This window comes from Saccostrea echinata, unplaced genomic scaffold, assembly GCF_033153115.1.
Source record: "Saccostrea echinata isolate AGI-Se365-2 ecotype Australia unplaced genomic scaffold, CSIRO_AGI_Sech_v1 ptg000065l, whole genome shotgun sequence".
NCBI classification, from domain to species: domain Eukaryota; kingdom Metazoa; phylum Mollusca; class Bivalvia; order Ostreida; family Ostreidae; genus Saccostrea; species Saccostrea echinata.
Genome location: NW_026889814.1, coordinates 2,713,568 through 2,726,400, shown reverse-complemented (window position 1 = coordinate 2,726,400; position 12,833 = coordinate 2,713,568). Strand labels below are relative to the sequence as shown.

The 12,833-nt window shown below is 31.2% G+C and overlaps 1 protein-coding gene across 1 annotated transcript in view; it reads right to left on the bottom strand.

Annotated features, from left to right (window-relative positions):
- Positions 1–6,858, bottom strand: part of LOC133176026 (kiSS-1 receptor-like) — a 64,146-nt gene extending 57,288 nt beyond the window's left edge. Inside the window, exon 1 of the mRNA XM_061311201.1 lies at positions 6,796–6,858. The gene's annotated coding sequence lies outside the window, so the exon portion shown is untranslated. The remainder of the gene's footprint in view (positions 1–6,795) is intronic.
- Positions 6,859–12,833: the final 5,975 nt, after the last annotated feature.

The window sequence follows — 12,833 nt, the reverse complement described above, 5'->3', positions numbered from 1 at the left end:
TGATAAGAAATTGCCTATGATATGATGTTTTTAATATGGGAGGCAGTCCTATGGATGAGACGTCATTTAGAACGTTAACGTTTTTGTGAGATAACTAACACTGATATTATTTGCATTTTTATTGTAACATTACAAACTACCGTTTAAGTCGCCCGCGTGTCGCAATGGCTAGAGCGTTTGCTCTAGAGTCGCGGAGTAAGGAGTTCGAATCTCACTGCAGAACGTGGAGACCGGTCCTTCGAATGAGACCGTATAAACCGAGATCCCGTGTCGCAGTAGGAGCTGGCATGAAAAAATCCCTCACTGCTCAATGGCCCTGAATGCCCAGTATAGGTCTAAATTTTGCCCCCCCCCCCCCCCACCGGCAACTGGTGTCGTCTCTATATGAGTGATAAATTCTGGAAAGGGACGTTAAAACAACAAACAAACTATAGTATGACGTTTTCTTTTTTTCTGCGTGTAACACTTTTTGCAAAAATATGCCAAAAACCCTGCTATTCTAATTGGCGTAGTCCTATTTTCTGTGTTTGTCCAAATAGTTTAATAGTTATCTTTGTAATCTAGGGGTGCAGAATCATGATAAATTAATGTATAAGTTTAAGATTTGCGATCAAAAATTGCTCGCAAAGAAAGCGAAAAAAGGATCGTAGCAAAGATAGCCCCTTTAAACGGTATATTATGGTTCATCATCCAACTGGTTACTTCCCTGGAAATAGTTTTAAAAAATTAAAATTGAAAAGAAAACAATGTCAGAATTCCTTGTGTCGCAGAGTGACAGAAACGCCTAAAATTTGACAGTTTTTTTTTAAAGAGGTAATAGTTATTCTGTTCAATCAAATGAAATGTTTCTTTATTGCTCATGAAAATTATTTTATAAATAGAATGCAACCAATCTCAGCATAGCTTGCGGGGCAAAATTGGACAAAAAAAGGCATTTAAACTTGACAAATCTATAAAGGAATGATAGACATTTATCCCATTAAGAGTTATCTCCCTTATCAGAGTATCATTGATCCTTAAAAACGGTATTGCATTTTAAAGCAAACTGAATTGCCACCAATATTTAAAACTTTCGAAAACATTTAAAGGTAAATTAGTTATAATACTTATAAAACTTTGTTTTTTTTTTTGTTTTTGTTTGTTTTTTTTTGGGTTTTTTTTTTTTTTTTAAGCCTTCTTGACTCAGTTGAATTCTTAAAAATCGTTAAATCCAGTGATATATTTATTCAGAGGTACACTGCATCTGATATTGCTGCACAAAAGAGATAAATAAAATGTAAACTTGCAACAACAACAAAAAAATCAATAGAGCTCCTAAATTTAAGGTAAAAAAAAAAAGATTGCAATCATGGTTAATCTTTATCTACTTTGTGAAAGTACATATGTATGCGCCTCTTTTTGACGATTATCTTAAGAGTCATTTAAAAAGAATGACATTAAAATGCCAAATTTAAATGGACTGGTAGCCTGTTTAAAAGTGTACTATAATGTGGAAAAATACATATCTGTTAAAAATTCAACTGCTGATAAATTTGAGTTTGTATGGACACAATGGAAACTTATGTTGGAAACTTAAATGCAAAGAAAAAAGATGAATATTAAGTGACAAAGGCTGCATACAATTCGTGTTGTTTGTTATTTTTTACATAGCTTGTAAATATGGCTAAAATATTAAATATTGTTTATGTAAGTATGAGTGAAGAGTGGAAGTGTGTGTGTGTTAAAAAATTCTGTGCAATTTATTTATAATGTTGCAATTTATTTATAATTTATAATGTATAAACTGTATCAAGTACACAGAAATAAAGCATTAAAAAAAACAAGCATTCTGAGAGTATTGCATTAGCAATACTAGTCCCCTACCGGCAAGTGTAATCTGGTTCCCGTTAAAAGTTGAAAATGCCATAATTCCGTCAAAAATCAATGAAGCGGAACGAAATGCAAACTTGATCTGTAACTCATCAAGATACACTCACATACCAAAAATCAGCTCAATATCTGCAAGCGTTTAGAAGAAAAGTGCGGAAAACCAAGTGGGGACAGACTGACAGACAGACAGAGGGACAGACGGACAGACAGACAGACGGACGGACAGACTCAGAGGAAACCTATAGTCCCCTCCGGTTTCACCTGTAGGGGACTAATAAAAAGAATACTTTGTTAAACCGATTTCTATATAGAATTATTTTAACCGATTTCTATATAGAATAAGTCAAAATTTTGCAACTAATTTGGAAGACGAGTACAGTAATTACTACATGCATATTATTTACACGAAAAAAAACTTCTAGAACTTGGTCGTTTGCTCTGGAAATTAATGCCAGTGTTTAACATTTTCGATAACGCATTTATGGCATGTAAAAAACCGTTCATGATTTGAGGCTGTGTTCTCCCCTTATTGTCATCAAACAGTATGTATGAAACGACCCTCTTGATTGAAAATAATCATGTCTTCACGTAGTTATATATGCGTTTAAAACGTGACTATAACTGAATTTAGGAAAGTCACGTACTGTGCCATTATCTAACGGAAAAGCAAGAAGTTTGATCCATCGTGTCATAATTAGATAAGTTTCAAAATCTAAAATCTTGTTACGCATTTCAGGTTTTAGAAATCGGCTTTTAATTGCAGTACTATTTACGTCATTCTCATCTAATAAGAGCACATGTTTTTAATTAAGAAGAAAAATAGACGGGCCACTGGATGGGAAAGAAATATTGATGTTGATATTCTTTTCATCTGTCCTATACAATATAAAACAAATGATTTTTACGGGAAGTATACGTACATGTATTGCTTGTATTTTTAATATTTGAGCTTAATATATTCACAATTACTTGTATTTCTGCAGTTATTGTTCTAAATGCAGATCTCAAGTTTTGAAACAGTAGAGCTACATATCAGTAACTGCAATCCCTCAGATTTCTTCCATATAATTAATAAACATCAATATCATATTTTTTATATTTCCAAGGAAATGTGTTTCAAAGTAAAGACACATGAAGAAGAGAATTAAGACTATTAATATTATCGTTACAATCAAAAGTAAAGACAATTATCAAATAACACTTCGGGATAATAAACGCAAAATGTGTCGACAATATGCTTTGGAAAAGGCCCCTTCTAGCTCTATATACTACATGCATTGACGAGAAATAAAATAATGTATGAGAAACGAAAATTAAAACGAATAATGTAACCTAAAGTCGTTAACCAAAAGGGAAATCGACAGGCTTTTTGTGAAGACTTAAACAAATCCTGGTCCGATAGGTAGTCGCTACGTTTATACCGAAGTGATCCTTTAGAATAAGGAAGTAAGTTTCTTCCCAAAATACCAACACCAGACAGGTAATATGTTAAAAATTCTTCAAAACTTTGATTTAATTAAACGTTCTTTTGTAAACTTAGAAGCTTTTATGTTTCTAAAACAATTGTCTTATATCCAAGCGCAATGTTTTGTCTGTGCTATTTTTGAATGAAATATCAAAGTGAGCATCTCATCTGGCTTGAAGGCATTTTAGTCTAAGAAAAGGAAATAATGTATTAAAGCGCAGTAGAGTGTTTTCTCATTAACAAATAGACACGTATTGATCAGGTAAACTATATGTGTATCGTTATTTTCCGCATAGAGTTAATCGAGTTTGTCATTGTCAGTGAATGTACAATACTGGATGAAAAAGTGATAAGTATCAAAACGTGTTTGGTCTGGTGATTCTATTTAAGAAACACAATTTTAAGTAGAGTTTACCAAGCTACTTTCGTAGTAGGGGTATTATAATATAGGCTTTCCAATTAGAAAAACTTGAAAGGGTTAGTGCATTAAATTGTTTTCATGACTTCGCGTCATTTCGGATATGTTAACGCCCTACAATTAAAAATCTATTCACTTCTTAAACAAAAGGTTTTGTTGTGTGATATAAGACGGATGTCCTCACATGCACCATTAAGAATATGTTCAAGGTCATTTGTAATGAACCTAAATTAAACCACGAGATTATACACATTTCTGATTTTAATTAACTGCACTGATTGACTTCAGCTGCTGTAGCATTCATCTACAAAATTTTCTTTCGTGATTATGCCTTTCAGTTTATCAAAAGGTAACTGAAATTTTACTGAAATGTGACTGAATGGCTTAGCTCTGTCATTCAGTCATCATTCCAGATCTTTCAGTTAATATTCACTTGCTAAGTGGAGCAGTTTCATCCGATAATTCCAAAATCAGCTGATAAAGCCGTATAAAACTGCAGCATAACTGATCAGGGATAAACCGTTAACTACCTCTCTTTTTAATTCTGAGATTAAATTAATCTAATTTTTCTGGTTAATGATAACACAATCTTAGAGAAAAGATTTACAACAGCAAACAAAACAGTATGATGTAAACATAATGTCAGGAACATCATCTCAGTTTTATAAAGTGTATTAAAATTTTCCATTAAAGTTTATTACTATCACCCTTGCCATAGACAAAAATATTTCTGAAGACCTTATTTTGCTTAGGTATTCATATACCAGCCGTTCTCTACAAAAGTTTTAGTAAAGTTGAAATGCATCAGCATATTTTTTTAAATTTTTTATTTATTTATTTTTTTTTTTTTGATAAACATATCGAACAAAAATACGTTTTATATGCTTTTCTTGCAATGTAATTTTCACAAGTATTGACAAAAGCATGAAAATATATAAACGATGTGGAATTATAAAGTTTGTCAATTTAATTTGAAGGTATGATCTTCTACAGAAATCTCTTATTGGTTCATTAGCGAAAGTAAAACTGTAATTACATCATCTTTTACAAGAATTGAAATAAATGGAACACGTCAATTTGTGTATTAAATATCTCCATTTCCAATGTTAGATAGTTTAATAAAGTAAATCCATATGTTGGTCTGGCACTTAATGTTCTGGTATAGTGGTTAATTGTGAATATGCCTGTCGCAAATTGTGGGATAATACCATTGATTGCACCTTGAGTTTTGAATAAATCAAAATTCGATAATCATGTTGCAGAGGTTGAATTGCCAAAAATGGCATATTTGATCTTTTTAATGAGGTAGGATTAAAGAATTTGACTTAAAATCCCTAATAAAAAGACATTTTACCTCAATCTTTACAATTTGTACAAGATTGCACACAAACTTCAGATGAATTTTTAGTTCATCTTTAAATAATGCGTAAGTTTGAGTATATCATCACCTCTTTTATTAATCGTGAGCGAAATGTCAAATAACAGATAATTGAAAGCTTAGAGACCCAGACTATTAATGGCAATATTTTCAATAAACAAATAGCAGTATGAACGTTAACGGTTTCGAGCAACTGACAATATTAAAACATGTCTTACATCTCAAAGAACAAGATTTTCACTAGTATGTCTTATGCTGATAGGAACAATGCTTAACCATTAAACTTCTAATTAACATTCCTTGAACTTGCCCAACGGTAAGAGAATGTATTTTGAGAAGTAAATTTTTCGCCACGCTTAAGTAATGTTCTAAGTTTTAAGATTAAAAAGCAGTAAGTATTGAAAACTGAATCTTATACGAGGGGATTCTATTTGGTGCATTGCAAGCATTGAATAAGGTAACTATTATAATGATTAATTCGTTTTCTTGAAACGGTGCTCTTATCAATTGATATATGTCAGCCAATTTTAGTTTAATTATGGTAGAAATGGGAATTTACATATTCCAGTAACTGCAGAATGTGTAAAAGTGTCCAATGCTGACAAAATTTTAAGGAAACTTGCATATAATTTTCGTTGCTCATTCTTAGTATTTTTTTTTTTTTTTTTTAAATCCCTTTTTTTAGCAAGGATTAATGTGTTTTTCAAAAATTTATCAACAGCAACTCAAATTTCAAAGGGTGATTATTATTTATTTATTTGTTTGTTTTACGTCCCTTCGAGAATTTTTTCACCCATATTGAGACTCTACCACATGCCGGTGGCGGGCTGCAAATTAAGATTTTGATTATAGTAGAAATCTTCATTTGAATTCAAAATAGCGAGTTGTAATTATTACTTATAAGATTATAAAGATACACGAAATAATTCAAATTTTCTCTGATTATAAATGTATAAAAAAAGAGCCAAGAATGCAAAATTTAGTACGTTCGCTGAAAACATTACCATTGCGTGTGAACAAAAAGCATTAATAAATGAACAATATCCTAAGTTCTTTACTTAAAATCATTTTCAAAGAGCTGTCCTTGTCCTAGTTAAATTGAAAAGGGAAAACATTGCTTTTGATGTTACATTAGTTTTCCCCCTCATTTTCAAAAGCTCAAATAGTGCTGCTTTTAAGTTACAGGGAAGTAATTAGAGTGGCTATGACATGCATTTCTCAACTGATGCTGAAAAAGAGAGATTTTTAAAAATTGAAAGGATTACCAACATGTTATCTAATGTAACTCATCTCCTAGCGAACGTGAAAGCAGATTCATTCCAGTTTATGTAAGTCAAGCAATATTACTGGCAATATAACTTTTTTTTGTTGTTAAATATAGCTGGCATCACAAAGTTTGTCCACTCTTTCATTTTTCTTACATCACTTGTAACACAGAAACATTTTTTGTCCTGACAACTTAGCAACTTAACAAGATTTTCAGATCTTTATGATCATTTGCAGTCCCTTTTATAGATTTTCCAGAAGAATCAGCAATGTAAAGTATAGAACTATCTTAAAAGAAAAAGGAAGAAAATCATACTCGTAATTCTTATACTGAAGCAAATTTTCAATTCTCTTCAAGTATTGTTTTGCAATATACTTTTGACAAAAAAAACTACTTACCTCATATGTATATTAAAAATCTAGCAGTAACTAGAGGAGTGTTACACTCTATTATCATTTAATTACAGGACGAACATCCAGTGCGTGCCTCTATACCTCACTATCTAAAATCGCCAATAAATCTATACCTCCTCCACGCTGAAATGCTCTTAAATGCTGAGACAGTGGGTAAGAGAAGCACACTGATAACATAGGGACGTCGTAGGCTTCAGATTGTTTGCAATCAATACCCGTAGAATGAGAGCGCGTGGAATCTGCACAGTGACAAATAATCAAAAATTGGGAGGAGAGATGTAAGGGCATGTCAGGGTATTGAGATGTTTTTGATATGTGTAGAAAGGATACAAAAAGGTCTTTTTCTAATCTGATTGCATTCATATATGTGTATAAGTCTAAGTTGCTGTACAAACCCTTTTTAAAATGTTCATCAAATCCATCTTATTTTGCTTTAAAATGAATAAAACCAGATATTAACACAAATCTCAAGACTTGATGAGAAGTGGGAAAAATAATTCTCAAATACATATGTTCTTGACATTTAAATGCTAAAAATCACTGATTCACTTCTAGCCACGTGTGATTCTTGTAAGAAAAAAAGGAGACTTTTAAATCATGTCTCTAATATTTTTGTGTACCTTAAATGGCCAGGCTTTTAAGACTGAGATTTGGACTTTTGTACTTTTGTAAGCTTAGGGTAAAAACTTTAAAATTAACTTCCAATTGTGTCTGAAATTTTTTTCTATGCAATATAAAAGTCTGAAAACACCTCTAGATCCATTTTTTTTTTTGTTTATCTTGTTTTTGCCTCAAAGTCCTTCAGGCATATTCGGATTTTTTTCTCTATACTATCAATATATGACTTATGTAAAATTTACCTGTTCCAAAAGCATTAAAATGAAATTCATTCTTATGAAAAACATACGTATCCATTTTTTGAGGAACAACTTCTAAATGTGTATATCTCCTTTTCTGCTATGTTTTAGTGAGAGAGAGGAATCGTTAAAGGTATTTTTTTTAATCATTCTAAATATAAAAGTATTTAAATAGTTATAGGATAAATGAATATAGAATCGATGCACAAGTTGATTGATAAACCTTATCTTAATTCTGAAAAATGATGAAAAAATTGTAATATCGGAATAGAAATGCAATCTTTCTAACGCAAAAAGACGCAAAAGATATCGTTTAAAACTTTGAAGTTACAAAAATCGATGAATTAAGTCAAGAATTTCTCTCTGCAATTTTACTTCTTCAATTTTGATTAGTTTTAAGGCTGTAAAACCCATGAAAGCATCTTTTTGTTCATTTGCAAGGAATGTCTTTCCTTAAGTTTCACATAAGCAATTTATTGATTTCTTGAATTCATGCTACTTTTTCTTTCTCTTTTTTACATTCTATAATTTCTGTAGAAAAAAAAAAATAAAAAATGATTTTTTTCACAAAATATTTAAAGAACAAGACACAATTCAAACTTTGAATAAAAAATAGCACGCAATAATAATAGGTATAATATATATTGAGATAACAGATTATAACAACAAAAGAAAAAAAACTTTGAAAAAAACATTATTCGTAAATCTTACAATTTCATTTGTCAAAAAAAATCTTTTGATTTACCTTTATTTTTCAGACAAATTTTAATTTCTTGTCAGCTCACAGAAAAAATCTACTTCTCAAGCAAGAAATTTATTCTGTTATGAACAAATTGGGATTTTGCTGCAAAATATTAATACTTCTGTAACCTTCATTGCCAAGTTTATTTATACAAAACGAGGTAAATTTATTTGATAATAATTTGATAGTTGAGCTGTGCAGAGATTCTTTAATCGTCAAAAACATTTTACAAGAAAACAGCCGAACACTTAGAGCTTGTGGAACTAATACGCAAACATTCTTCTGTATTTGAAATCGTTTTAACCAATCTTTACTTTGTATTCTAAATTATTTTATATATATATAGCCTTTCTGAAATTTGGAATATGCCTTTTGTGAAGAAAATTTATGATTTCTGCTAAAAATATTTTTTTTATCAGAAATACATGTATGTAAAGATATATATATCAAAATCGATATGAATCTGCTAATCAGATGCTTAAATTTCTAGATACGATTTTAGTTATTAGTTGCTTTTCATTTCTTATTGGGGTTGGTCTCTTCACAATATGATGCCTAAAATTCAGATCATGATTAATCAAAACTAAATGATTTTAATTATATCATTTACTGGTAATCAGCAGTTTATTTAATGATGAATTATACTGCACCAGTGTATCCAGAGTTGTCCACGACGTGTAAACATTTGTCAGTCTCTCACATATCTATTACGAATACGATCTATTCTGATATGTGACCTTAATTGTATATCTTACTTCACAACCGTTAATGCGGGATGAGAAATTCTTAGAACTAGATGTGTCAAAAATGGAGTTTACATGTACTTTGAGTTTCTTTTTTACTTTATTATTGTAAAAAATATAACGATATCTACTTTAGATGATAAATTATCATTTTGGATGATAAAGTATCATTTTCACCTTTTCATTTTAACTTGAATAAGAAAATAAGATGTCGAAATCTTGGACAAATTGAAAAGTAAAGCAATTTTGATTCTTATTTCAGAGGCAAGGAAGCATTGCTGTCATTTTGCTGACATGACACATTTTAGTCCTCGTGGAAAAGGGAGTCTGCTTGTGTAATTGAAATTTTCAAGGTTTTCAAATACGGAGTTTGTGGTTTAACTAGAAATTGCTACGTTTTCCTCTAAAAATGTTTTCATAAGAGATGTTTCCCTCTAGACTTGCGTCAACAATGTTGGTTGTTGCATTTTTCTCTATTATTTGCAGCCAATTTACAGCATTATTACCAACATTTTTTTACATCTGTGAATGAAAATGAAATGTTTTGATTGCATCAAAGAACTTGGAATCTACCTTGGCGTCTACCTTGTATTTGATTTGTTTTTTTTAATAAAACATATCAGTTTTGACTACTCCGTACTTAACTATGATTTGTTATGGCTATATTTATTCCTGATCATTTCTTATGTTCACCTTTAACTTTAAATTGAAATTACATGTAAAGACGTCTTTTTAATAGTGTCATTTTGTTGCATAAGACCTTCAATTTTCACCTTGAGCGTCCAGTTAAACTCTGACATTGAAATGTTTATGGTTAATATAAACACATTTGCTAGTAGAACCTTTCGCTGCGTTTGATTAACATGTTTCATCATACAATACTTTACAGTGTAGGCTTTTAACGTTTTCATACCAATTTAAACTAGAGATTACTCCGTTTACGTAACAGTCCAGTTAAAACCCGGCATTGAAATGACATGTATATAGTTGATATAATGACTTTTGTTTGCAAACACACCCTATCGCTGCGTTTGTTTAACAAGTCTCATCATACAATACGTTACAGTGTAGGATTTTAACCTTTTCATGCTAATTTTAACTAAAGGGTACTCCGTTTACCTTATCAATACAAAAGGCTCACAGTGGATGTGACTACTTGATAGGTAATGTTTTCTATTCTTTCCCATCTGGTTCAAACTGTGGAACGTGATTTAAGGGGCTTATCTTTTTGCCCTGTTCTCGCTTTGTGTGTTAATAGGATCTTTGAGATTGATCACTTTTCAGTATTTCACCTTTTACGTAAATAGATACAGCAAAGGATTATGCAAATGGTTTCGAAGATCCATGCTGTAACATCAACTTCTTTGCCAGTACTAGTAACCTGTTTTGCTTTAGAAAATTATATTTCACAGAACATAATCTTGCATACCAAATCAGTTGAGATAGACATAGACACCATATTCAAGTTATCATGGAATATTGCTACCGTAAAATGTGAGAAATTTCGATGGGAAAGTTCAAGTAAACCTTTTTCATATACAGTGTACTTTGTTAATTTTGCACACAGCGCCTGTACTAGTTTCTTATTATAGTACATTTAGAAACGATTCAGAGCAGGGTCTTAAGGCAATAGCTATAGGTCGAGCGCCCCACCCGCCTCTTAAGCAAAAGAAAACAAATGTTTTAAATAAGTAAACTTTTGACACAAAGTTTCTAGTAAACTCATTTATTTACATGTTTAAATGGGTATTATTTTTTAACCAATCAGATGATTATGCAGCAAATTGAAGCGTTATTTTTTTTTACCATGCAATAACGACTAAAATTCTGAAAGTAGTGGACCTGTTTGAACTTATAATATCAATGTTAACGATTGCATTTGTTAAATTTCTATTACATATATCATGCTTATCCTATAATATGAATTTTTTTCTTTTTTCTTTCTATTTTTTGGTAAGTTTTCGGTTTTTTCTACAATGTGTAAACGTTGTTACTCGCATTTTTATAATTTCCAACTAAAGTGGAATACATTTTGATACATAAAAGGTATTTGGGAAATGTATTCAAGTTAGAAATGTTTCGAGGCAAATGTATTTAGGAGTATAAACAGAGAATTTAACTACCGTTTTTGGTATATGTACGGATACCTTCCTTGCAACAGAAACAATTAAAACGATCGGGACAGGACAGGAGTAAATAACGGTAAGGCTGATTAGGAAAAAAGTCTCTTTAACCTTTTTTGATTGCGAAATTGTTTCTTTTGTCTCCATATTAAAAAATGTATGGTAATTTGTATCATTTCTCTTAACACATCGCTAGCAGTCTAAATGACTTTTATGTCTCTGTCATTTAAAAACGGATTCGACTTTCTATCATTGCTAATAGTATACTGTTCTGTTTTCTAGTAATTGTACAGTCATCATCAGTTGCATACGAAAAGGTATTTAAAGAGTGTTTTGTTTTTTTTGTTTTTTTTTTTTTTGTTTTTTTTTTTTTTGGGTTGTGGTTGTTGTTGTTGTACCGCTCAGGCTTCGAAGGAAAAAAAACCGGGAAGTACATGTGTATCTTAGCTGTGTACAGATGTAAACTTACGTCTCATATGAGTGAAAAATCTTTGCAAGGGACGTAAAACAACAATCAATCAATCGTAAGCAATGGAGTATGATAACAATAGATAGTTTTCATGTGACGTATTTAGCCTTGGAGTTATTCCCCTTGGCCGCCATCTTCTTATTCAAAGTAGTGAATTTTCCTATTTGAGCATGCAACCAATTTCAAACATGCATTCCAGAAATATACTGGGAAATATATTTACAATATTGAACTAATGAATTAAGAGAGACTTTAACAAACATATATTCATAAGAAAAAACAGTGTTATCTTCACCCCAGTATCCAGTATAATAAATTGAACTTGGTTGAATAATGAAGGGATCTGGAAATGTTAACCCACAATAAAACTGCCATGGGGAAATAACTCTTGCTTAAATCACTTCGATGGAAAACCATCTAAAGACTCACTGGGAAATCTGTCAGTAAGGAAACAACGACTCCTGCAAGTGAGCGTAGCCAATCGTGTGATTTATTTTGATCTCTATCTCTATCTTTCTCTTTGTTTAGAAATCAATGTGAAGAGCGTCTGAATTTGTAATGAATCCTTTCCTTGTAGATATATCCACTTTTATCATTAGGGGTCCATGGAGACGGAAAGCAGAAAATATAAAATCAGATTAACACCTCAAAAACCAGACGGATTGATTTTGTTTTTTCTTGACTTCATATCTTGGAAGAAAGACTGTGGTTTTATTTTTGCCAGAAACAATAAAACCTTCATACTGAGTAAATAAGGAAAATATCCATTGAAAGAAAAGCTGTTATAACATGTAAGTTTAATCATACTGCTACTATAAACAATGTTAGGATTAACCTGCCGGTTGGAAAACTGTTTATTTCTTCGCCTTCTCGTGAAATAGCGAAGAAACAACAATATTTTCTGTTTCATGCGATGAAAATTTAACACAGCACAATTACTTATGGGTTTTTGGTGTACTTTTAGTTCCCGAAATTCTCTGCATTGATTGGATATTTTACTGTGAAGTTTGACAGCGTTTTCGTATTTTCCAGTTTAAAGTAAACACAATAAGTTTTACTGAAAATATTAATTAGCAGGGTATACATGTA